This window comes from Ambystoma mexicanum, chromosome 8 (genome assembly GCF_040938575.1).
Source record: "Ambystoma mexicanum isolate Mex_15411 chromosome 8, UKY_AmexF1_1, whole genome shotgun sequence".
Taxonomy (NCBI): domain Eukaryota; kingdom Metazoa; phylum Chordata; class Amphibia; order Caudata; family Ambystomatidae; genus Ambystoma; species Ambystoma mexicanum.
In genome coordinates, this window is record NC_090929.1 from 337,394,995 (window position 1) to 337,418,435 (window position 23,441).

A 23,441-nucleotide genomic window follows, 5' to 3' on the forward strand; every position below is an offset into this window, starting at 1 on the left:
TAGGCAGGTTGAGAGAGCCGTTGGTTTGTGCTAGGGCCCTCTACAACATCCTGCCCCCCACCCCATTTCCTACAGGAAGGAAAAGGCACACTGGGTATGATGTCTGAAGGCAAAGGGCACTTGTTACAACAGCCTGGATTATACCCCTGAAGGTAGGCTTACTTTGGGCCAGTCCACTGTGACATTTTGCTTTTATGAGGAACCTGCTTCCTTGTTTGCTTCATTATTGGACTGTCAAGACAAGAGCCATTCACTGGATCTCTTTTGGGAATACAGGCTATTTCAAAATGCTCTGCTGAGGAGGTGAAGACAGAAGGAATCCAAGGCAGAGGCAAGCTGTGCTAACTGACCATCCCCAAGGAACAGTTGGGGTGAACTGCTCCAGACCAATGCATCACTGCTGACTGTTGCACTAGAACCAGGATCCTGTTCACGGGATGTGAAGGAATTCCTGTAAGTGTCATCCACTTTCCTGGAGTGGTATCGTAGATCTGAAGGACTTCCTTGTGCTGGAACTATGGATTGGGCTTCCCAGCAATCCAGAAGTGCAGAAGAAGCTTGTACATGGTTTCATCACTTCAAGACATCTGTGAGCTGGCTCAACCGCGCTCAATACACTTTGATCTGCTACAGCATCCACAGTGCTCCTTTTAGCACTCTAAGAAACTTTGATTGCTTGCTGCTCTTTAAGCCATCAGATACCAACTCGACCCATTGCTACAGATCACATAGATAAACTCAATCGCCAACTCACCTCCGTGGAGGCCACTGACTTTGGTCAACCTGCTGAAAGCCATCTACTCACACATATCGAACGCTGACTCAACCGATCAGAAACATTGTCTCTCCACGACTCCACCTCTGTCCGAAACTGTTGAAAGCTGTCAAATCGACAGTCGTGAATGCTGACTCGAGCCAAGGGCAGACCACATATCGAACCAACACCACGCTGATTAGCCAGTGGGATTGCTGTTGGGATGCATGCCCAACTCCCATGTCCACCCAAGCGGTTTAAACTGAGAGCAATGTGCTAAGAGTGCACGCACCTAATGGCTTGCAGTGGCAGTGGGGTAGGGGTGGTGTATAGAAGGGATAACAGAGCTTGCAGGAAATTTAGTGTTTGTAGATGTTAGGTTTTCTAAGTGGTGAAGGCACCCTGAACCACTGCCATTTTGGAAGTAAGGCCCTCATCGCCAGGACCCCATTCTAGGCAATAATAACTGCAGGCCTCAGCAAGAATACCCATACCCACCCCTGCTCCCACCCCAGGCTACAGCGTAGAAGGTTATTCTATCAATTAAGAACAGAGCCCTTTCCTGTCTCACACTGTAGGCCCATGTGATCCAAATGAAATGTGCCCAATGAAGCACAGGTAGGTTTGTGCCAGATTTTGAATGACGGTCTCACAAGAAGCAGGGCAGACGTCTGAAGCTGCCAAAATATTGATCCCAGATTCAGAGCACCCACGTCCCTGAACCCAGCCTTTCTGTTTGAACTACCAGAGGCCCACTATCCAAACTCTTAAATCCCTCAACTATCGATTGATTAGTGTGTCTGCTACAGGCAACACATGTAGGGGGCAGATTGGAAGGGGGAGCCCAAATAGAATGTCCTGTGATTTGTACTGCGAGGTGTGCGGGGTGAGGATAACAGATTTAGGCCAACGATGGGGAGTCATGGTGGGGGCACCAAAGAATTTGGGGTTGAACAAAGCTTCTTGCATTTCTGAGGGCTATCTTGACCTCGAGGGTATCCACTGAGCTCATGTCTAAATTACCAGGTGCACATCACATGATTGAAATGTGAAAAGAAAGGTCTATTCATCTAATGAACCAATTGTGTTGCTAGGTTGTGAATTTATCAAGGCCAAGGTCCATGTGGAAGAAGCTTGAGTCAAGCAATGGCAGCCAATCATCTGGTGGTCAATAAGGGACCAACTGAATGTACATAGGGGCCCCACCAATGATAACGTTGAGATGATACTGTATAGTGTTTTCATCACAAGTGACGTTGTAGTATCTTAAAATGCTTTGTCTGATTTGAACTAACCGGTGTGCTCTGTGGCAGTAGGGTTTGAATTCCCCTGCCAATATGTATTTTTCTTTTTGGAAGTAAACTTTATTATCCATGAAAAAGTTGTGCCGAGTTTCTTCCCCAGAGGATTGCATTTATTCTGTGTCTGGTTGTCAGGCAGTCTGCCAAACAGTGCACAACTCGAAACATCACAACATCGGCTCAACCTTAGCAAAACAAGCATCTAGAAGCCCAGCAACATGTTGTTGAGCACCCAAAGACAAGAACTATGGTATTTTGAAGAGGCCCTGCCACCTGGTCCAGTTTAAAGGACCATAGTGACATTTAAACTAACTTCTGTACATTCCAAAGACATATCCTTCAACAAGTGATGTTGTTGCAAAGTCTCCAGCAGGAACATCCGTGCTTGCAAACTAGAAGCCATTCATGGTGGGAACAGTAAAGACAGACACAAGTGATCACAGTTCAAGGGTGTTTATTAAATTGTCAAAATACAAAATAGTTGTGATGGGAAGGTGAGTCGTGCTCAAGTTGCAAGAAGAGTCATTTAGTGACCAGTGAATATTGTCCCAATACAAATATTTCCACAAGCAGGAGTTTTATCAATGAAGATATTCATTCAGAAAGTTGGACAGCCGACACATGTTTTGACCAGCGGGTCGTTCTCAAGGCTGTATTAGTCCCATATTACAAATAGTTAAAAAAACATAATTACTGATAGGTAGAATGCATCATCCAAATGTGTACAAATTAAAAACAAATTCCAACAACAGAATAAAGTCAGAAAATTAAAATGAAGGAAAAGTAAATTACATTACCAATAGTGTTACGAGGGTGAGCATCAATAATAATCAAAAAAACATACCATATTCCGATTGCAGAAGTGAGGGTTCAAGCAAGTGATGAACAGCGTTGGTAAATCAACAAAATAGGGGAAAAATAGAAAGTAAAAAAAACATAATGAAAATTAAATGTAACAATCCCAAGGCAGTTGTTGTTACTCATTAATGCATTCTGAATCCCTTAACAGGGTATAATATAAACCATAAAATCATACATTATAAGTATAGAATATTTATTTTAGATTCGGCCGAATGACCAAAACCGTACCGACTGGGGTTTGCCACCAAAATCACCCGATCCATTGTGCAATGAAAAGGAGATAGCAAGAGAGGCGCTGATTGCCAGTTTGTATACATTTCTGGGTATATTATTCACAGACACCCGTTTCGCTCGAGTTGAAAGTCAAAGATTAACCGTACTGGTATATTCCTAAATGTACACCAATTCCTCAATGTGCAAAAATAAGGTGATATCAAATAATGCGATCTTACCCTAATACGCGTTCCTGTGCAGCCAATTACTGAAAGAAGGGGGAGAGGGCAATAAAACATAGTGTGAAGAATAATGTTTGCCAGTGTGAATAACGGTGATGCATGCTGAAAGCATACCTGAAAGTGGATTTGTATCCGTGTTCCACAAGAAAATGGTAGTTGAAATCTGCATAAATGTGTGACTATCAAATCGTGGGTTCGCTAGAAGTAACCCTGTGTAATTTCAGCCTGACATCATTGGATACCAAGAAATATATTCCTAAAGAAAAAATGAAACTTGTCCTAAATTAGGTTGCACGAGATGAGAGAAATCGAGAAGCAAAATAGAGATACTAGGTATTTGTATTAAAGCGTCCCATAGCAGGTTGCTAAATTCTTGAGTATTTCTACATTCATCCATTCACAGATTACCTCAAATATTTAAGAGGATTAAAATGTTAGTCTTAAAAGATGATCACATGTATAACAAAGAAAATGGTATCAAAGGGTTATGCCTCCATGTTGAGAGCAATGCCCCATGTTAAATTACATGAAAATACTTTATGGTGAATTAATACATTAGAAAAGCACAGCCACTATCTGGACAACACTTACCCGAAAATCGGTAAAGCAAAGAATAAAGGGGCCAAATCCCTGTGATTCGCATTAAGGATACACGATCCACCATTAAACATTATGTATATCTACCACTACGTCACGGAAGTGACGTTGCGGCGTGATGACATCACACGTTAGCGGCGTGTGACGTGATAGGTAAACACAACGGCTCGGAAACTACCGAGCAGTTTGAATTGAGGGATTAAGCATGACTGAATCCATGCAAAAGATTGCCTTCTGCACTAAAGAAACAATTAAGAGCACACCTTTGTCAAGAAGGTAATGGGCAAGAAAATTTGAATTGCCCATGTGACTGGCATGCAGAAAGAACCACTAATCTCGCCATTAAAATAGGTGCGAGTAATCCCAAATTAAGCAACTAGACAGAGGGACACAGGAATGTCTTTCTAAATTGAATGAATACCAGGGATCTGGTGGCAAAGCCAGGACACACAAAAAATATATATATAAAGATTTGTCACCATTAGTTAAAACAAAAATCAATAAAGAATGACTGTTGGAGGGGGCCCAAAAGGTCCACCAGAAATAATTATCCTCAACTAAGGTATGTATTAATCTTGCAGGACTGTCTGGAGGTCAAGGAGAAATGGATACAATCAACTTGTACGGAGACACTGGCACATATCGCAACTAAGGGCTGAACAATTAGCCCGACATGTGATGTATACTGTAGCAGTAAAGCAATAACAAATCCCAGGTGTAAATTTAAGTAGGACAACATATCTGATAAATGAGCTACAATATAGTGGGTTAAAGATTCAGCAAACCATGAACTGAATCAGTTGACCAGATGACACAAGATTAAAGTGATATGTGATGGCAAGCACACTGGTCTGGTGATTGATCATGGCCAACTATGGTGTTGGATTATAGGAACACATACATTTTGTGATCACTGTTCAGGCCCCTCACAGTGCATCTTAGAAAACAAATAAATTTGGACTCCATCTGTCTCAATCGAAGTTGAATGTTACCACCTCTTTTGCCCCTTCTGGCTTTCATGAGACCAACAAATCTAAGGTCTGGTTTGTTACTTAACTGATGTTCCAATTGCCAATGTCAGTCTAAGGGCGACTTAGCTTCAGGCATCCTAAGACTCGCTAAATGATCTCTGATTCTAATTCTCAGATGGCGTATGGTGCTCCCAACGTATGACTTACCACACACACATATAATTGCGTAGAACATAGCATGACTTACAATTGATGAAATTATTGATTTTGACAACTGTTCCAAAAGCGTCATTTAAGGATTGATAATTATCATGTGCATATGAGCATTGTTTACAATTTCCACATTAAAAAAAGCTATTGGGTGTTTTGAGCCAGTTTCTATGTGCACGGTTATCTGTAGTATAAAGAAATGATGGACTTATTTTTTGTTTAATAATAGGTGCTTTGGTAAACGTGAATTTAGGCTTTTCAGATAAAAATGGTACTAGGACTTTATCAAGTTGATGGATATGCCAATGTCTCTGGACCAGTTTATATAGAGTTGAGGAGTCTTTAGAGAAGCGTGTAATAATAGAAATTTGTGATGGCATTTCCTTGGGTAACCCTCTCAGGTACCAAGAGATCACTCTGGGACGCCGCTTTGTTGATGGTATTTAATCTATAACCTCTATTAAAAAACTGTTGTTTTAGAATGTCCCATTCTTTAGAGTAATCCATAGTCAAGCTGCAATTCCTTCTTGCTCTATGGAATTCACCACTACTTTGTTTTTTTTACTTTTCCATTTTTCCCCTATTTTGTTGATTTACCAATGCTGTTCATTACTTGCTTGAACCCTCCCTCCTGCAATTGGAATGTGGAATGTTTTTTTGATTATTATTGATGCTCACCCTCGTAACACTATTGGTAACGTATGTAATTTACTTTTCATTCATTTTGATTTTCTGACTTTATTCTGTTGTTGGAAATTTGTTTTAATTTGTACACAATTGGATGATGCATTCTACCTATGGGTAATTATATCTTTTCCCTATTTGTAATATGGGACTAATACAGCCTTGAGAACGACCCGCTGGTCGAAACACGTGTCGGCTGTCCACCTTTCTGAATAAATATCTTCATTGATGAAACTCCTGCTTGTGGAAATATTCGTATTGGGACAATATTCACAGGTCACTGAATGACTCTTCTTGCAACTTGAGCGCAACTCACTTTCCCATCACAACTATTTTGATTGTTATTATTTTCCAACTCTGGTGGATGAGTTGGAGGGTCAAGAGTGGTTGCTGCCAGTTCACAACTTTTTCTTTATTTACTCTTTCATTTTGCATATTTAATTTGAGAGTGGTCACGATCGCGCAGTACCTACATATTGAATCCACACTCTTTAAATCTCTTTGTTTATTAAACTGTATAATAGGTGAGAACAACGCCTAATCTTAACCTAAATCTAAGATGGGAGCCAGCTACGACCATCAAATAATAATAAAACAGTCCTAGTGGCGTCTCGTCAAATAAAAAGTGCCTATACAAAAAAGAAACTATTGCCAACCCTTCCAACTAAGTTACAAAATAGTATTGGATAATGTTCACAAGAAAAGAAAGAAGTGTTCACCAAATGATAAGCCAGGATGGTATGGCTCCCTTCTTTAGCACGGCACAAGGCGGGACTCTTAGGCCCAGCACACTCGCCACCACGAGTTTACAGTTCCTTTTCTGCAAAGTCTGTTGCCTTAGAAGGCCTACTGGACCATAAACAATAAACAAACAAAAGATCCTTTGGTAATCTGTCATGATGGGCGATTGCTCTTCGCCCCTTTGATCCCCCTCAGCCGGGCTCTGATCCTTCTTGCAGTGTTAGCCTCCCTCAGTCGGGTTCACTACGGCCTTTCACTCAAAACTTAACATTAAAAAAAAGTCTCAATGTCGTTGCAGGCATCCCTCAGTCGGGTACACATTTGCCCATATCAAAGTTCACAATCTCATCAGAAAGCGGGTGTTCCCTTCCCCAAGCTTTCTTCTGGCATCCCTCCGTTGGATTCACACTTGCCACAGTTCACAAGACCACTTAGTTTCTTCCCTTTACCTAAGTTTGGGTCTCAGCCCCCAGTCAGGCTTTCCTTAAAGACCCAGTCAGGTTTCCCTTAAAGCCCCCAGCCAGGCTTCATACAGTTCTATTAATACAATGTTCTCGGGTGTCTCACTGGTTACCCTGATTCGCAGGCATCCCTCAGTCTGGTTCACATTTGCAAATTTCACAGTTCACTCAGTTGTACTCAATGTGTCAAAGACTTTCGAGTGTATGAGGGGTTTTGCTTGACCCTTCTAGGACCGCTTTGACACTTCACACCGGCCTCTAAGGCCTTTTGGTTCTCGCAGATTCAACAAAACACAACACAAAAAGGCTTCAGTCAGAGTCCTTCGTATGAGCCCCTACGTGGCACCGGACCACTCTGATTCTGGACCTTTTACTATGGTTTCTTCAAAGTTCAAATACATACGTTCTTTGTTCAAAAGTGTTGCCGCATGCAACCTTGGGCCCAGCACAGTTCGGTTTACTATCCGTCTGCTCCGACTCACCGGCTGTGCTGAACTGTTGGAGCTTCTTGTCTCGGGAGTCAAGGACGGCACCACAGTGACAAGCACTTTTTCCTGCTTTGCCTATCAGCGCGGGAAGGCCCTGTGTGCCGTTGACACCTGTCACACCACACACCAGCTGGACTTCCCTGTCTTATGCTTTCCCTTTCAGAGGCTTCGTGGGTCTGAGCTGAAAAGGGCAAGGGCAATTCCCTCTTCGTCGTCCCTCCAGGTCTCCCCGCCTTTCTCCACCGTTTGAACTGCCTGTCCGGAATGGCTGTTTCTCATGTGTTCGGCCTTGCCCAAAGTGTGCTCTTGTGCTCTGCCTTTTATCCCTGTGGAGAAGGGAAAGGAACGTCAGGTGTGCATAGTTATTGTCAATTGCCTGACTCTGCCTGACCCTTGTGTTGGGACATGTCAGGTAGATAGCTCTGGTGTTAGTCCGTTGTCTTTCATGGTGTAAGAAAGTATTCTTGTCGGAAGCGGGGGTAGAGCTTCTAAAAGGGGGGTAGAGCTTCTAAATAGACTACGGGGTAGGATGGGGAAAAGGTGTTGTAAGAAAGCGGGTACCACGTTTTGCCTGTCAGTGCCCCACTTCCACTCCCCAACGACCCCCATCCAGGTGATCCTCCTGCACCGGTACACCCCCAGGAACTGGATCCAATAGCGATGGCCATGTCGTGGCCACCTAGATGACAGATCCTCGGGGACTAGTGAGACACCTTCAGGTTTCTCACAAAACCCAGAGTGCCCTTTCACATCAAAGTTCTGCATTCCATGTGTTCTTTTACAGGGATGTTTTTTTAGTGTTTTAAATAGTTGACATTGATTGTTGTTTTTGACCTCCTATTTTTCTATGACCTTGAATGGACATTCCTTTATTCTGGATCCATTGCACTGAAGCTGTTTGGGTTGCTACTGTTCTGAGCTCACACAAATCTTGAAGATCTAGCATGCCATCAGCCCACGTTACCAAAAGAGACAAAGGAGGTATACCTTTCAGGCTCTGTCTGCCTCACTTTTATGATTGGGATTACTACTGATTAAGTAGCAGGGTGGGGGTCTGTGTAGGTGGTCTAGACACTGTTGCAGAGAAGTAGTCATTTCAGCATGAGAACTGCTTTGAGATCAGACTCATTTGAGTCAGTCTCTCCAACACCCCTCATCAGCCATAGGACCTTTGCTTTAAGGACGACGAGAGACTGAACCCTTAATCGTTCGCCCTCACTTATGAACTCCAAACAAAAGTACTCTTCAAGAGCCTCCTGAAACACCTCTCACTCGCCTAAAATAACTTACCTTTCAATCTACTATCACTCTACACTAGCTGCACAGACCCCAATGCACACTGAAATATTCATGCCAGCTAGCTCTACCACAATAGCCACCACAGAGCCTCTTACAGCTCATTGCATGGCCCACAACATATCTGGCCCTATCATGTGCACCATGTAGACCTGTAGCTCACCTGGTGCCTGGCACTGGCAGCAAACAGACCTTAGCTTCTCTCCTCCGGATCAAACATACACCCAAGTCTCGCTGCCAAAAAACACTTAGAATCGCATTGCGCACAGTACTCGGGTACTTAAGACCTGCACCACACAACGCCCCAGGTTTCAATCCCAGATCTCCCCTCACTAACCCTGCCTCTCAGCCTCCTTTTGTTCCAGAGCCATCTACCAATAGGGTGCCAAATACAAGACCACTTGTCATTGTATTACGGTATAAGGTTGCCGTCTACATGCGCGCACACCCTGCTTTTGACTGTCCACAACAGTAAGACAAATTCTTAAATTGGCGCGACTGAGTCTGCTGCAGGTAAAATCTGCCACGAGTACACTTGGGATGGATGCAAGACAAACGCTATAATCGTTCATGAATGCTCAAGGCAGCTTACTCCTGGCTTGAGTTTGTGAGCGTCTTCCATTAAATTGAGTTGCCAGCAGCCGTGTTTTCAAATATGCAGGGTTATCAGAGGTCACACACATGGGAGGAGAAGTGGTTTGTGGTACTGAAGAGCAGCAAGTTTCAGTCTTCCTTATCTTAAAATGAACTCTTTAATTACAAATGCCATGAGCATCTGTCATCTTAAATGGGCTGAGCTGTCAGGCTGAGAGCTATGCAGCACACGAGCTGGAGTGGCGGTGTTCCTGCTTTCCAAGTTATCAGAGGCGCGTCTTGAAAGCTGGGTTTGACATTTGGTTGGTATACGACGAGGAGAGAGCTACCCCCTTGTTAGGAGGGTCCCCACCATAATTCAACAAGATGATATAGGTTTCATTTTAGCAAAAACGTTTGTAAATGTTTGAAGAGCTGTGTTAGAAATCTTCTGTGCTGCACCAAATCACCACCCCTACAGCATGCGCTTTTAATCTGCTCGACCCATTGCTGCAGACCGCCCTGATCAACTCAGTCACTCGGCTCCGTGGAGGCAACACACCAGCGGACTCGACCTGCTGGAAGCCATCAACTCAGCTGTGTTAACGATGACTCCCACCCATCAGTTCACCACAGTGCCCAAGACATGTCTGGAAGTTATCATATCGTGCCGGCCTGGGAAATCCACACTATAATAGAAAAGGGAAGGGGTGAATCAGTGGCAGAAAGAGGGCAGATAAAAAACAAACAGGGTCTTCAAACAGAGGTGCGGCAGGTAAAGGAAGAAGGATCTTGCTTGTGATAGCTTGAGTTCATGCTGATTCAGCCAATGGAAATCATAGGTCACGACTGCAGAAACGTGGAGGGTACATTTTAACGTGCCTGAAGGTGAAGAGCATGTTTACGGGAGGGGAGTTTCATAGAGATTACTAAAAGTAGCGTATGACTTTGTGAGGACTCGGGATGTGCTGAAATGGACACTTGAAGTACATTTAATTTCCCCTGCAAAACAAACCCCAGAATAGTTATCCTGGGACTGGCAAGGCAAGAATAGACTGTGAAATCAAATGTGGATTGAGAACAACAGAGTAATGTTGCATCCCAGGTGGATGCACAGGAACTCAGAGAATTTAGTTTAATTAGCAAAAAAACACAGGGATTGGGGTAAGGCCTATAGAATCTAACTGGGAGTAGCTATAAATTACAGGTTTACGTCTCATTATAAAATGGTAGAGGATCAGGGGAAAAACACAATTAAGTTTGAGAGAGACACGAGCTCTAATCTAATGTAGGACAGTGGTCTGGAGTCAAGATTCCCTGATCTATAAAGATTTGTAGTCAGGGTTGTCTCACCCTGGGTGGTTCACACAAAGTAATTCACAGCTCTTGGACATTCCAAGATTTCTGCTACCCTTCTTTCATAGTCTGAATGGAAGTTGGTCCTGCTGGACTTTAATGCACCCTTGGGGTCTAGCTGTTGACAGTATTTCTTCCCGGTCCACCAGGGTGGGGTGTTTTCATGTTCACAGCCAGTGGTGATATATGCAACACTCTCTCTCTCTGATGGGGATTTCCACCTCCTTTCCCACTCCCTTGTGCTAATCTTCGCTCCCCTCCTCCAACGACTGTTACTCCACTTCTGCTCATTTTCCCCTCCTCCCGTCTGTCTTTTGAGGTTCTTCCCTCTTCCTCCTGATTCCCTCTCCCCGCCCTTGCTCTTTCCGTGGTTGGCTTTCATCTCCCTGCAGTTCCTCTCGACTAACCCTTGACTTGCAGTAAGTTTAGAAATTATCCTGCAGGTTTGCTTGAAGACTGCAATCTTGGGTCTATTTGCCCAAGAGCTGTACTCCAGTTTTCCTCCTTGTTGGGTTGCCAGTGCTTATGGGGGTTAGACAGGAAATCAGGCTGAGAAGGAGAAAGACGCCATGGGGAATCCCCTGAAAACTGCTTGTGGGGTCAACGTCTGTATGCAATGTGGCCCCCTTTTGTATGTAATACAGAGACTGGGCCCTCTCAATTCTCTTCCTACTGCCTCTGGGGCAGGACTGGCACTGGCAAACACCCATGTATGCCTCTTGCCCCACGTTGCGAGGCGTCCCCATCCCTCCCTGAACGGGTCAAGTCCCTGACCCTGTCACACCGAGTACTTCCTATGGTATGATACGACATGCCATTTATAACGCATCTGTGCACAAGTGTTTATAGGCGCTGTGAAGGTCTTCCCAGGAACCCTGCATGTTTGGCAACTTTTCAGTCCTATCTTGTAAAGCTGTGACCTTGTATCGTCAGATCAGACCCAGGGCGAACTATGGGCCCGATTCATAGAAACCGGCGCACACAAAAAATGTGCAAGCGTCGCGCGCTGAGAAGGAACGTGCGCCAGCCGTGGTGCAAAGAAATAATTGCGAGGCATGCGTATTCATGGATTACCCGAGGCATCACTAGCCGTGGTGCAAGAAACATCAAGCAGCGCCAGTACGCCCCCATCACGCCCCCACACGCAGTAAAATGCAAGTAAAATGCCAAACACGGCGCAAGCCCCTGCACCATCCCTGGACCAGTTTACAGCCCCCTCAGCCAAATCGTGTGAAAACCCGGTGCGGACAGGGTATGCGCTGAGTTTCCATGTGATTTGGCTGGGGTGTGGACGGGGTACACGCGGAGTTTCCATGTGATTTGGCTGGGGTGCCGACGGGGTACGCGCTGAGTTTCCACGCGATTTGGCTGGGGTGTGGACGAGGTACGTGCTAAGTTTTCACGCAATTACCCCAGACGCACCCCAGCCAAATCGTGTGGAAACTCCTGCACATACCCCAGACACACCCCTGCCCAATCACGTGATGCATGTAAAAAAATCCACTGGAAGCAGACCCCTCCTGACGGGACAGCCACACTCCAGCCCCAATCACCCATGACCACACCCTGCAGGCAGCCCACACCACATGGGACCCCCCAGCCCCTATCACCCGTGACCACATTCCGCAGGCAGCCCACACCACATGGGACCCCCCCCCCATCACCCGTGATCACACCACGCAGGCAACCCACACCTCATGGAACCACCCATCACCTGCAATGCCACCACGCAGGCAGCCTACACCACATGGACCCCCCCCATCACCTGTGATGCCACCCCGCAGGCAGCCCACACCACATGGGATCCCCCCAGCCCCCATCAACCGTGACCACACCCCGCAGGCAGCCCACACCACATTGGACCCCATCACCTGTGATGCCACCCCGCAGGCATCCCACACCAAATGGAGCCCCCATCACCCATGACCACACCCTGCAGGCAGCCCACACCACATGGGACCCCCCAACATCTGTGATGCCACCCCGCAGACAGCCCACACCACATGCGACCCCCTCATCCCCGGTGACCACATCCTACAGGCAGCCCACACCACATGAGACCCCCATCACTTTGACCACACCCAGCAGGCAGCCCACACCACAGGGGATCCCCCATCACCTGTGAGGCCACCCCGCAGGCAGCCCACACCACATGGGACCCCCTCAGCCCCCATCACCCGTGACCACACCCCGCAGGCACCACACACCACATGAGACATGCCCATCACCTGTGATGCTACCCCGCAGGCAGTCCACACCACATGGGACCCCCATCACCCGTGACCACAGCCTGCAGGCAGCCCACACCACATTAGCCCTCCCCATCACCTGTGATGCCACCCCGCAGGCAGCCCACACCACAGGGGACCCCATCACCCATGACCACACCCCGCAGGCAGCCCACACCACATGAGACCTCCCCATCACCTGTGATGCCCCCCCGCAGGCAGCCCACACCACATGGGACCCCCATCGCCCCTGACCACACCCCACAGGCAGCCCACACCACATGGGACCCCATCACCTGCGATGCCACCCCGCAGGCAGCCCACACCACATGGCCCCCCCATCATCTGTGATGCCACCCCACCTGCAGCACCCTCCCGACTGGACATCACCTGCATGCTGGATGTTGAAAGTGTGGCACATCTTCAGTCCAACAATGGCGTGTCGAGCATCTTGACTGCTGTGTAGTGACACCACCCAGAACCTCCTGTGAAAAAAATACCCTGCAAACAGAAACAATTGCATACACCTGTGCCACATCCTTCAGTGTAGCAGCTGGACAAACACAATTCGTGTCTGCAACCATCTCCCAACATACACATCACACAAGTGAATGGTATGGTGAGGCCCTGCAGTCCATGTGACAAACTAATGCCAAGAATCGCCATGTTGAAATAGTCACACAGTGACAGAATCCTAAGCACCCTCAAAGTGTGTCACATGAACAGACACTGCCCAAGCATGTCACGGCCAGAGCCACAATGAGCTGACATTACCAGAACAGAAAACCTAATAAACACATCACTGTTCCTTCCATGTGTGAAGGACATGACATCTCTTCAAATGACATGTCAATCATAAAGCGCATATACACAAGTGTAATAAGCTGCAAAGAGTCCAGGGATGTGGAACACAGTGACGACAGAGACAACGAACATGGTAGGGCAGATGACATTGAGATAGCGTTAGTGCATGGGAAGTGGGGAAGGAGATAAGGGGTTCGGGTGAGGGGGCATTGCAGTAAATGTGAAGTACACCATAACACATAGAACAATGTTGAAAATTAAGAAGCTGCAGTCAGCATGTGTCAAATCCAAACCTGAGTGCAGACCGCTGGTGTGAAGTTCAGGTAGGTGGCTGTTGCCATACATAAAACCAGTCCAAGTGTGGTGAAGGCCAGGGAGGCAGTGCAGGTGTGCAGGTGGTGTGCAAAGGGACCTTTGCCCAAGTTCAGAGGACAGCCATGTGACCATTGCAAATTCCAACACGAGTTCAGCAGGTCAGAGGAGTACCAAAAGCACAAGCAAAGAGGAGTGACTAAAGTACTGAATGACTACATGGTAATCAGAAAGGGCACTACCCACCGAGACTGCTGCATTTGTGTGCAACAATGCAAAAACAGAGAAATGCCAAAAGTGACTGCCAGTGCAAGATGCCCAACCACAGCACAAACAATGAAAACAGCACAAACACATGCATGTGAAAGTCAAAGCACGCCATTAGTGTCACACTGCATCAAGCAATTCCTGGCCAAATATCGTGAACATTTCACACTCCAACCAATACCCCAACCCCCGCCCCAACACAGTGATGGTGCACATGAGACAGCAAATGAAACTTCCTGTGCATACTGAAACTCGCCCTTCACACACACATCCAGTGGTCATGCACATCTGAAACTGTTACATGCAAATGGATAGCAAACATGACACATGCATGCAAGTAAGCACACACATGACCAACACTGGTCCTTACCTGCAACACCAAACAAAGAAACAAATCAGTAAAAATTTAAAAGAAAAGTCAGAGAAGCCATTACTGTGAGTAATGAAATCAAACTATATTCTACAGTTGTATTAATTTCATACAAACTGCCAAACATAAATACAAATATGTTCATTTTGAAACAAAGAAAATGTTCCAATGTCCAAACTAAAATTCCAAATATGTACATAAAAAAGGAAAAGTCTCACAACATTTCCATGTCCATAAACGTCACATAAAAAATCATCCAAATGCAATAAAAAAAAGATTTACTGCAATTTAAAAAAAAAGAAAAAATGAAAGCACCACTTACCTATGTACAAAGAAACATGGAGCAAAGTCCAATTAGCACCCCAAATCATAAGAAAACAAAAGGTAAATCACACACAAACAACTATGTACAAAAAGTGGAGTGTAGTCCAAAAACGTGTCACTAAAGAACTATTTACAAGGACAGCGGGCTAGTCCTCACCATGCTCCCTCAATGTCTCTGCCAAAGCATCATCAAACACTGCGTCCAATTCCTCTAGGTGGGCCTCTGCTCTCACCCCGAGGGCTTGCAGGGACTCCAACATGCTGCTCTCCCACTCCCTGCAAATATCCTCGAGGACCTCAGCCCGCCTCTCTGCCTGATGCAGTGAAATCTCCGCCCTGGCCATGGTGAGTCATGCCTCCCGTGCCCGCTGCTGCTCTGCCCCGATCTGCTGCCCGGAACGCTCCAACATGGAAGACATCCTTTGTGTAAGGTTCACGTTTGCCTCCTGCCTGATGGCGATACCTGCCTCCCTGAGTTGGCATGCCCCGATTAATGTAGCCTCCTACTCCGAGCCTGCTGCTGCCGAATAGCCCGGTGTCTGCTCCTTAAGGACAGCCTGCGGGATGATGACACCCCCTGGGGCTCTTGTGCACGTGCCCTGCTCCTTCGTGCTTGTTCTCCCTCAATTGTCACAGCTCCTGATGCTGGTTGGATCTGCGTGGTGACAACCTCTGTTGATCCATCCTCTACTCCCAACTCTGGCAGCGATGGGATCTCCACCAGACTGACCGCCGGGGTTGGGACTGGTACACAGGGGCCCCTGGTGGAATCTGGGCCGGAAGGTGGCAGGGAGGACGACTGGCGCACAGAGGAGGAAGACGAGGAGGGGTTGCAGAAGTGGCCAACCCACGCACCCAATTCGAGACCAGGAAATGTGCTAGCCAGTTCATGAGACGCAGACCTCTTCGTGATGATCTGCAAGCCCCCAATTGGAAGCCTGCATATCATCACAAATGGAGCCTGTACACCTCATGATACCAGCTAGCAACGGTTACACCCTGTCCCGAATGGCGACATCCGCAGGTATTGGTGTTTCCATTTGCGTGGAAACATCTGCCACCTGCAGATGGGTTCGGCCTGGGGCATGCCTGCAGGTGCATACTGGCACAGTTCCAGTCCCAGGGGCAGGAATAGGCACAGGCACCTCCACAGCGACCTGTACTGCCTCCTGCCCCGCAGTCTGAACTGCACTAGTCACACCCACATCATCACCCTTGCTGGGCCCCATGGACTGGGCTGATGCGGCCTCCTCTTCCTCTTCCTCCCGCCAACCTTGATGCCTCCCCACCATCTTCCGCATTGGATTGCCCCTGTGTGCCCTCACCTGTCCCTCTCACTGCCGAGGAGTCCACAACCACCTCCGCTCTCTTGGACCTCCCGGCAGCAGCTGCGGCCATTGTCTCGGACGCGGTACCAGTCTCCTTCGCTCCCCGAAGATGAAATAACCTGGGAGCGCAACTGGGCCTTGCGTCTGTGCCTGGTGGACGCATCCCTGCTGCCTTGCTCCACAGCACCTTCTCCGCCCTCTTCTTCCAACGTCGCTGTGGTTAGGGAGACATAGAAAAAAATACATCAGGGTTCTGTACATTTGTGTGTATGGCACTAAACATATGCACATGAATTGCAAGTCCACAAATATCATCACCCTCCACAACACACTGGTACGTGCCATTAACACACAAGCACATACATGACTGTCCTTCACAACAGTCAATCACATCCTTGGACAAGGGACTGCCAGCACCTACAAATTGTACATGTCTCTCACATGCATAATGGGACATACACATGTCATTCACACACATTACCTGACATTCCTGAGGCAGGGCATGGAGCCATCACATCAGAGTCCACACAATGTCAATTAGCCAGCTAGAGTCAAGCACACATTCAAATGCTCCAGTAACATCCATCCAGGAGAGTTTGCTCACACTCACTTCTCAGACACATGCACATGTAAACCATGCATGTCCATGATGTTGCCGATAGCACCCATGTGTCACACCTCTCACACGGCCACGTCCATACACATGTATGCAACCATGTGCACATTGTTACATGCTGCAGCGCATTACACATTGCAAGTGAAACACCATTGATGTCACACATGCTTCAATGTAAACACACATGCAACACTGGATGGGACACACACAGAGACATCAGTACAAGAGGCATGCCTGACACAGGGTCATGGTGCACACTTCAACCACACATCAACATGCACATGCATTGGGGAGGACAACAACACATGGACCAGTCGATTTCAGACAGAGCTGCAATTCCATGACATGGGCGTGCAGCGCTGGGTAGAACTGCTCCAGGACCTGCAAGTTGTCGGTGGTCAAACGCCCACGGCGCCACCCCTTGGTTCTGGCCGGCCTGGAGGAAGCGCTGCGCCTTGTTGCGGGTCCTGGCTTTATAGTCCTTCCAGCACTTGTGGACATGGTGGTAGTCGTGGGGTGCTACCCCCTCCGCGTTGATGGCACCCACGATGTCCGCCCAGATCTTCCTCGACCCTTCCTTGCCAACTCGCGTTGGTCCGTGGAAGAGGGCATCATAAGGCTGCAGGACTTGCTCCACCAGGATGTCAACTTCCCTGGCTGAGAAGCTGACAGCCCTCTGCCTCACTGCTGGGGGGTTGCCACTTGCCTCCGATGATGTTGGTTCAGACATGGCAACCCCCGAGGCAGGTGTGGGTGGGCAAGGTGGTCCTGTGGCTGGGCTGTGGACGACAGGAGCACTGGCAATGGCTGTACAGCAGGCACAAAAATTGCAGTGCACATGGGCAGCAGGCACACACAGTGGGCGGGCAGGCAGCAGCCGATGGCTCGTAGGAGGCAGCTCGGGGCACTTGGAGGCAGGTAAATTGGCTGGTAAGCAGGAGTATGAGTCTTCCGTGTTACTCGCCTGGGCAGCCGGAAACAGAGTGACTCTGCATATGCGGAAAGCGCGCGTAAGCGTGAAATCAGAGGAAAGGGCCTAGGCACGTATGTTACGTGGCACACGCTGAACATTGGGCGTGGCGTTCAGGATCGGGTAAAGTAGTGCGTAGGAAACCATCACACGTGTACGCGAGTTATAGCGGACGGACGAGAGGACTTCGTTTCCACGCGATCTCTTCACTGCATGCAAGCCTCTTGTTTTGGTGGGGGGATTGCCTCAGCGCACAAGTGTGTGTACTTTTGAGGCAAACGGTGAGTTGCGTGCGCATATTCCATTCTGTGGGTGCCCCTGTGCGTCACGTAACCCCTTATTTAATATTACAGTAGCTTACGTGTCCTTCGCGTATGTATTATTTGTGTTGCTGGGTGCCACAGCATACTGCGATACATTTTTCCTTTACACGTGGGCTACTTGCTGGGGCACACTGGTATGTTTAACATCACATACACTGCCCCCTCACTGCAATTGCCCAGGACAATTGATAGCTCCATCTCCCATTGCACTAATCCATCAGTGCCATGACTAGGAGGGCAACAAGTGGGAAGGGAGGCAAAGGTGGATGAGGTGGCCAAGGTGGCTGAGGTAAGCAAGACTACCTACAGTCACAGCATCAGTGGGTGATTCCACAGCCCAGTCCACCAGTGGTTCAGCCCCTACTGAACCAAGTGGTCCCAGCCACTCAGCGTCTGCACAACCTTGCAAGAAGGCAAAGCGTGCAGGAGGCAAACAGGCTCAGTCCCAAGGCACGGCACGGGAGACCCACACGTCGAGGAAGAGGAGCTTTAGTGATGAGGAACTCCAGATCCTCGTGGACTACGTGCAGGAACACAAACACAACATGCTTGTGTGGGCATGGAGCACACATATGCCTGCCCAGCGTATGGCCCACTGGCAGTGTGTTGCTGATAGTATAAACGCCTTGCGCCATGAGAGGTGCACAGCTCCTGAGGCAATGAAGCTTTGGAATGACCTCCAGAGCCGAGCCAAAGATAAGATGGGTCCCAACTATGCCTCTACTCAGGTGACTGGGGGTGGGTCACCAAGAGAGGATGAAGAACTCACTCCACATGAGGAGATTATAGGTGCTATGATTGATGTGGAGCAGATCCAAGGCTTGGGAGACCTGCCAATTTATGAGGGAATGTCTGGTGAGTGGTGATGTGTATGTTTCCTGAACATGTGTATGTTGCTTGGATGAAGTGTAATGATTGTCTGGCAGTTCTGCCTGCATTTACATGACTGCCATGGGTGAACCATGTCATGGTGGAAGGACACGTGCTTGTTGTCCTGCAGACCGCATACACAGGATGTGCTGCACACCGTGACATACCCCATCGCCACACCTGCTCACTCCTTCCATGTCACTCTGTCCAGCCTCTCTTGGCCCTCTTCCTGCTACAACCTGGGATGGCGGATAAGCTTGTGACTATCTTGCACTCCACACTCGCCTTCTCTCTGCTCATCTCTGATGTCGCCGAGAGGTCACCCTGCCAGCTGCATCTCCTTAGGGGAATTCTTCCTTTCCTCTCCTTCCCCCAGCAGCTCACTGTCTCCAGAGTACTGGTTATTCCTATGGTGGGGTACAGCTACGGCCTCCACCAAGATTTCTGGGCTCAGACTCATTTCCCTCTGCAACTCATCCAGAACTGGACTGTGGGAATGGTCCTTTTGTCACGGTGCCAGGTATTATATTCCCCTAGGGCTGTGATGCTGGCACTGGCTCCCAGTGGCTACTACTGTTCATTTCCAATCCTTGTGCATTGTCCACAAGGCCTTATGGGTCCTGGGGCAGCAGTTCCCTCAACTCTTCCAAATACACTTCCTTCTCATGGTCTTTGATCATCCCTTTCTTACTCCCTCAGGATCAGTTACTTCTCATAGAAGTTAGTTGGTGGTTAATGTCTAACTTCGACTGGGGCCTCCCTCTGGTACAGCCTCCCTGCCTCAATGGAACTGGAGGTGAACCTTCTCCGGGTCTGGAGGTACTTCTGATGCTTACTCGTGTATTGTGCTTTCCTCCTCTCCCCTGCTTGAGTCCTGGATGACTGAGAGAATGCACTACTCACCTGCCCACACTCTGATCTCCGACACGGCCTTCTGAGCTACCAGTTGTACCCATGCACTGCCTCCCTGCCATCCCCCGCACTTGGTGGCTGTTTACTGTATCCCTACAACCCTCTAGCAGCAATTGACACCTAATGTCTGCACTTACACTTCCAGCAGCCTGCCGCATTTTCATTGCTGATTATGTAGTTGGATTTTATTTGTATGCCGTTCCCATGCGCTGCACTGCTCACTCCCACTTCCAACCCCAAGTCTCACCTTCACCGTGCCTATTCACTCATGTCATGTCAATGTGACCTGGCCTCATGGGATAGGTGTGTCTGCCTTCACTCTATTCCACCACCCTTGCATCGTACCACCTTGTGACACTTGTGTGTATTGAGTTTCTGAATTACATGTCATGTCACATCCATTGTACGGTTCATAGTGATAATTTCGACAACAAAAATGTCGAAAGTCAAAATTTCGAAAAAAAAAATGTCGACTTTTTTTTTCAATGCATTTTTTTTTCGAAATGGGGGGGTTCCCCCCAACCCCCCTTTTTTATACATTTTTTTAAAAAAAATTCCCTTTTTTTTTACTCCCGAACCCCTAAAATAAATATATAATTAAAAAAAACGAAAGTCGACTTTTTTTTTTCGACATTTTTTTGTCGACATTTTTGTCTGCCGACATTTTTTTTTTCGAAATTATGACTGCCCACCCCATTGTACATGGCTCTGGGACAGTAGTCAGCAAGTTCCAGCTCATGCAGGTCAACAGTTCAGGCATGGCTATGCTACGTGGCATATGTGTATTTGCATCAGTGATGTTGGTGACTGAACTATGCCAGTCAGGTGCTCGTGTGTCAAGCAGTGCTATGCACCATGCACTACATTTGGTATTTAGCCCTTCCACACACCTCCATGGCTGCTTTCATGCTACCCTTCACTTGCATTGACACTGCGTATGTGCGGGAGTTTGTGACATGGCAGGTTTATGTGTTGCATGACGACATTGTGATGCCTTTGTGTGTGGGCTAGGCTATTTACATGGCTCTTCATGTATTTTTCTGTCCATGTGCAGGTGATGAGGCACTGAATGCAGAGGAGGTGGTGGTGGAGGAACAGGATACTGAACCACGATCAACCACCAGTGGAGGACATGGTGTGGTAGCCCATGAAGATCCACTGGTGCTACAGGCCATACTGGCCCTGACTCAGTCTGAGTCTGCCTCTGAGGAAACCTTTGGCTCTGGTGGTGAAACGGATATGTAAACCTCTGTGCTGTCGCAGGTGAGTGCATCGACTGTGGGTGCTGTTGTATCCCAAACAACTGAAGGGGGAGGAGACCCCTCACAGGGCCAGTCATTGTGGTACGTCCGTCTGTGGTGGTTAAGGCTTCAGGGTCACACTCCACAGTATTGACTCCTGTTCCTGGGCAGGCTGATCAAGGCAGGGATGCAGTCCTGCAGCCACAGACAATGCCATCACATCAAGGGCCAGGTTCCCTTGGCCCAGGCAGGCGTGGGGTCCACCAGTGTGGTGGCCGTGTGTTAGCTGGCGATACTGTGTGGGAGCAGTCCATGTGTGCTGTTGCACAACAGGCTTCTTCATATGAGATGTTGGCTCAGGGCATGGATAGGATGGCCAATTCCATGATACCCCCAGCAAGACAGATGGAGCACCAACAGCAGGCATTACAGTCCACATGCCGCTCACACAGGCTGAACATGGTGGCCAGCAAGAGGAGCCGACGGGCAGAGCTGAGGGATCTTCACGCATCCATGGCTGCAGAGGGTCGGGCCCACAGGGAAGCCCTGAGGTTAGAGTATAGGTCCCTCAGGACTTCACTGGCTGCACTCGAGGCAGCCAGCAGTAGACGGTCTGAACAGCAAATGCAACTGATGACTCGTACCATCACGGAGGAACTGCATGCATCCCGTGAGGTGTTGCATGGAGACCTCCGAGCCATCATGTTGCAGATGCAATACTCTCAGTCCCGCCTGGCCACTGCCATGGAGGACCAGACCAGGGCTATACGTGGTGATCCTCCCTTACCACTACCACATTCTGATGCAACAGCAGAGGGTGGTGACAGCGGCGACAATTATCCCTATTCATGCTAGCTCTGTGGCCCATTAACCCATGGAGATTTTTTTTTCTCTCAGCCTCCACACATGTGGGTGTTTACGTGCACGCTGCACCTCCTCCCTCCTGGGTGGGCCACCCCAATCCCCCACCCGGTCCGCCATGGGCATTTTTGTTTTTTTTAACTTGTTTTTTGTCTATTGTGCATTTATGTGACAGTGTGTTGCTTTGTGTGGCAGCCGAGGGCATCCACTGTAGATTCCAGCTGGACCCATGCAGGCTTGTCTCGTTGGTACCCTCCTTGTTTGTGCCGTATGGTCCAGACACATATGCCACTCCTGCTTCCCCTTTCCATGGGCTTGCAAGGAGTGCAGTGTGTAAAATTAACTTACACAGAGGCATTGGGCTTTCATTCTATCTGTGGGCAGTCTCAAGTCGACCTGTGTATACACCCCTAGTGGGATTTATGATTGTTTGTCCAGTGCATGATTAGCATCCCTTTTTGTTTGTATAATGAGATCCATCCTTTGTTCATGTTCCATCTTCATGTATTAGCTTCCCTATCTCCATTATTGTTAGCCTTCCTGCTGTATGCGCTTCCTTGCCCCTGTTGGTTAGCAGTGCCAAACAAATATACAAGGGTGCCATGTGCAGGTCACGACACATTAAGGCAGATGTGCAATTCTGTATGGTCACGGTCAGGCAGATTCGCTCTTGGGTCCTGTGTTTCTGGTATGTTGTACTGGCCAATTGATGTTCCTGTGTACATTATTAGATTGAGGAGTGAGAGTGAGTTATTTCTAAACTTATTCCGTTGATCGTTGAGCGCTTTGTGACAGTAGTGTTATATGTTGGCCACTTCTTTCTCAGTTTGGACATTCCATGCCATAGCATGGTGTGTCAACCAGGTGACATGAAGTGTGGGAGAGTTTAGGTGACATACCGGCATTTAGATGTGTACTTTGGCATGGTGTTAGTGGCATACTCCATCTTCCATGTGTTCCTTTTGTGCACACCTGATTGAGATACTTTTAGTACTAAGGGATGCACACAATGTAGCACTTCCAAGGACACATTCTCAGGGTGTTAAGGTTGGGATAGATGATTGTCCCTTTGTCATCATCGATTGTCACCTGGAATGTGCCTGGGCTGTGTGCACTCCGCAGGGGTTGGATTTTAGGTGAAAAATTGTGCCACAAGCTGGGTACGGGCAGCCTCGCCACGTGCCCTTTCCCCTCCCATGCGCAACCGCCGTGCATGTGGTTGGGAATGTGGGGGCACCACCATGTCCACCGGTACGCCACGCCGCGT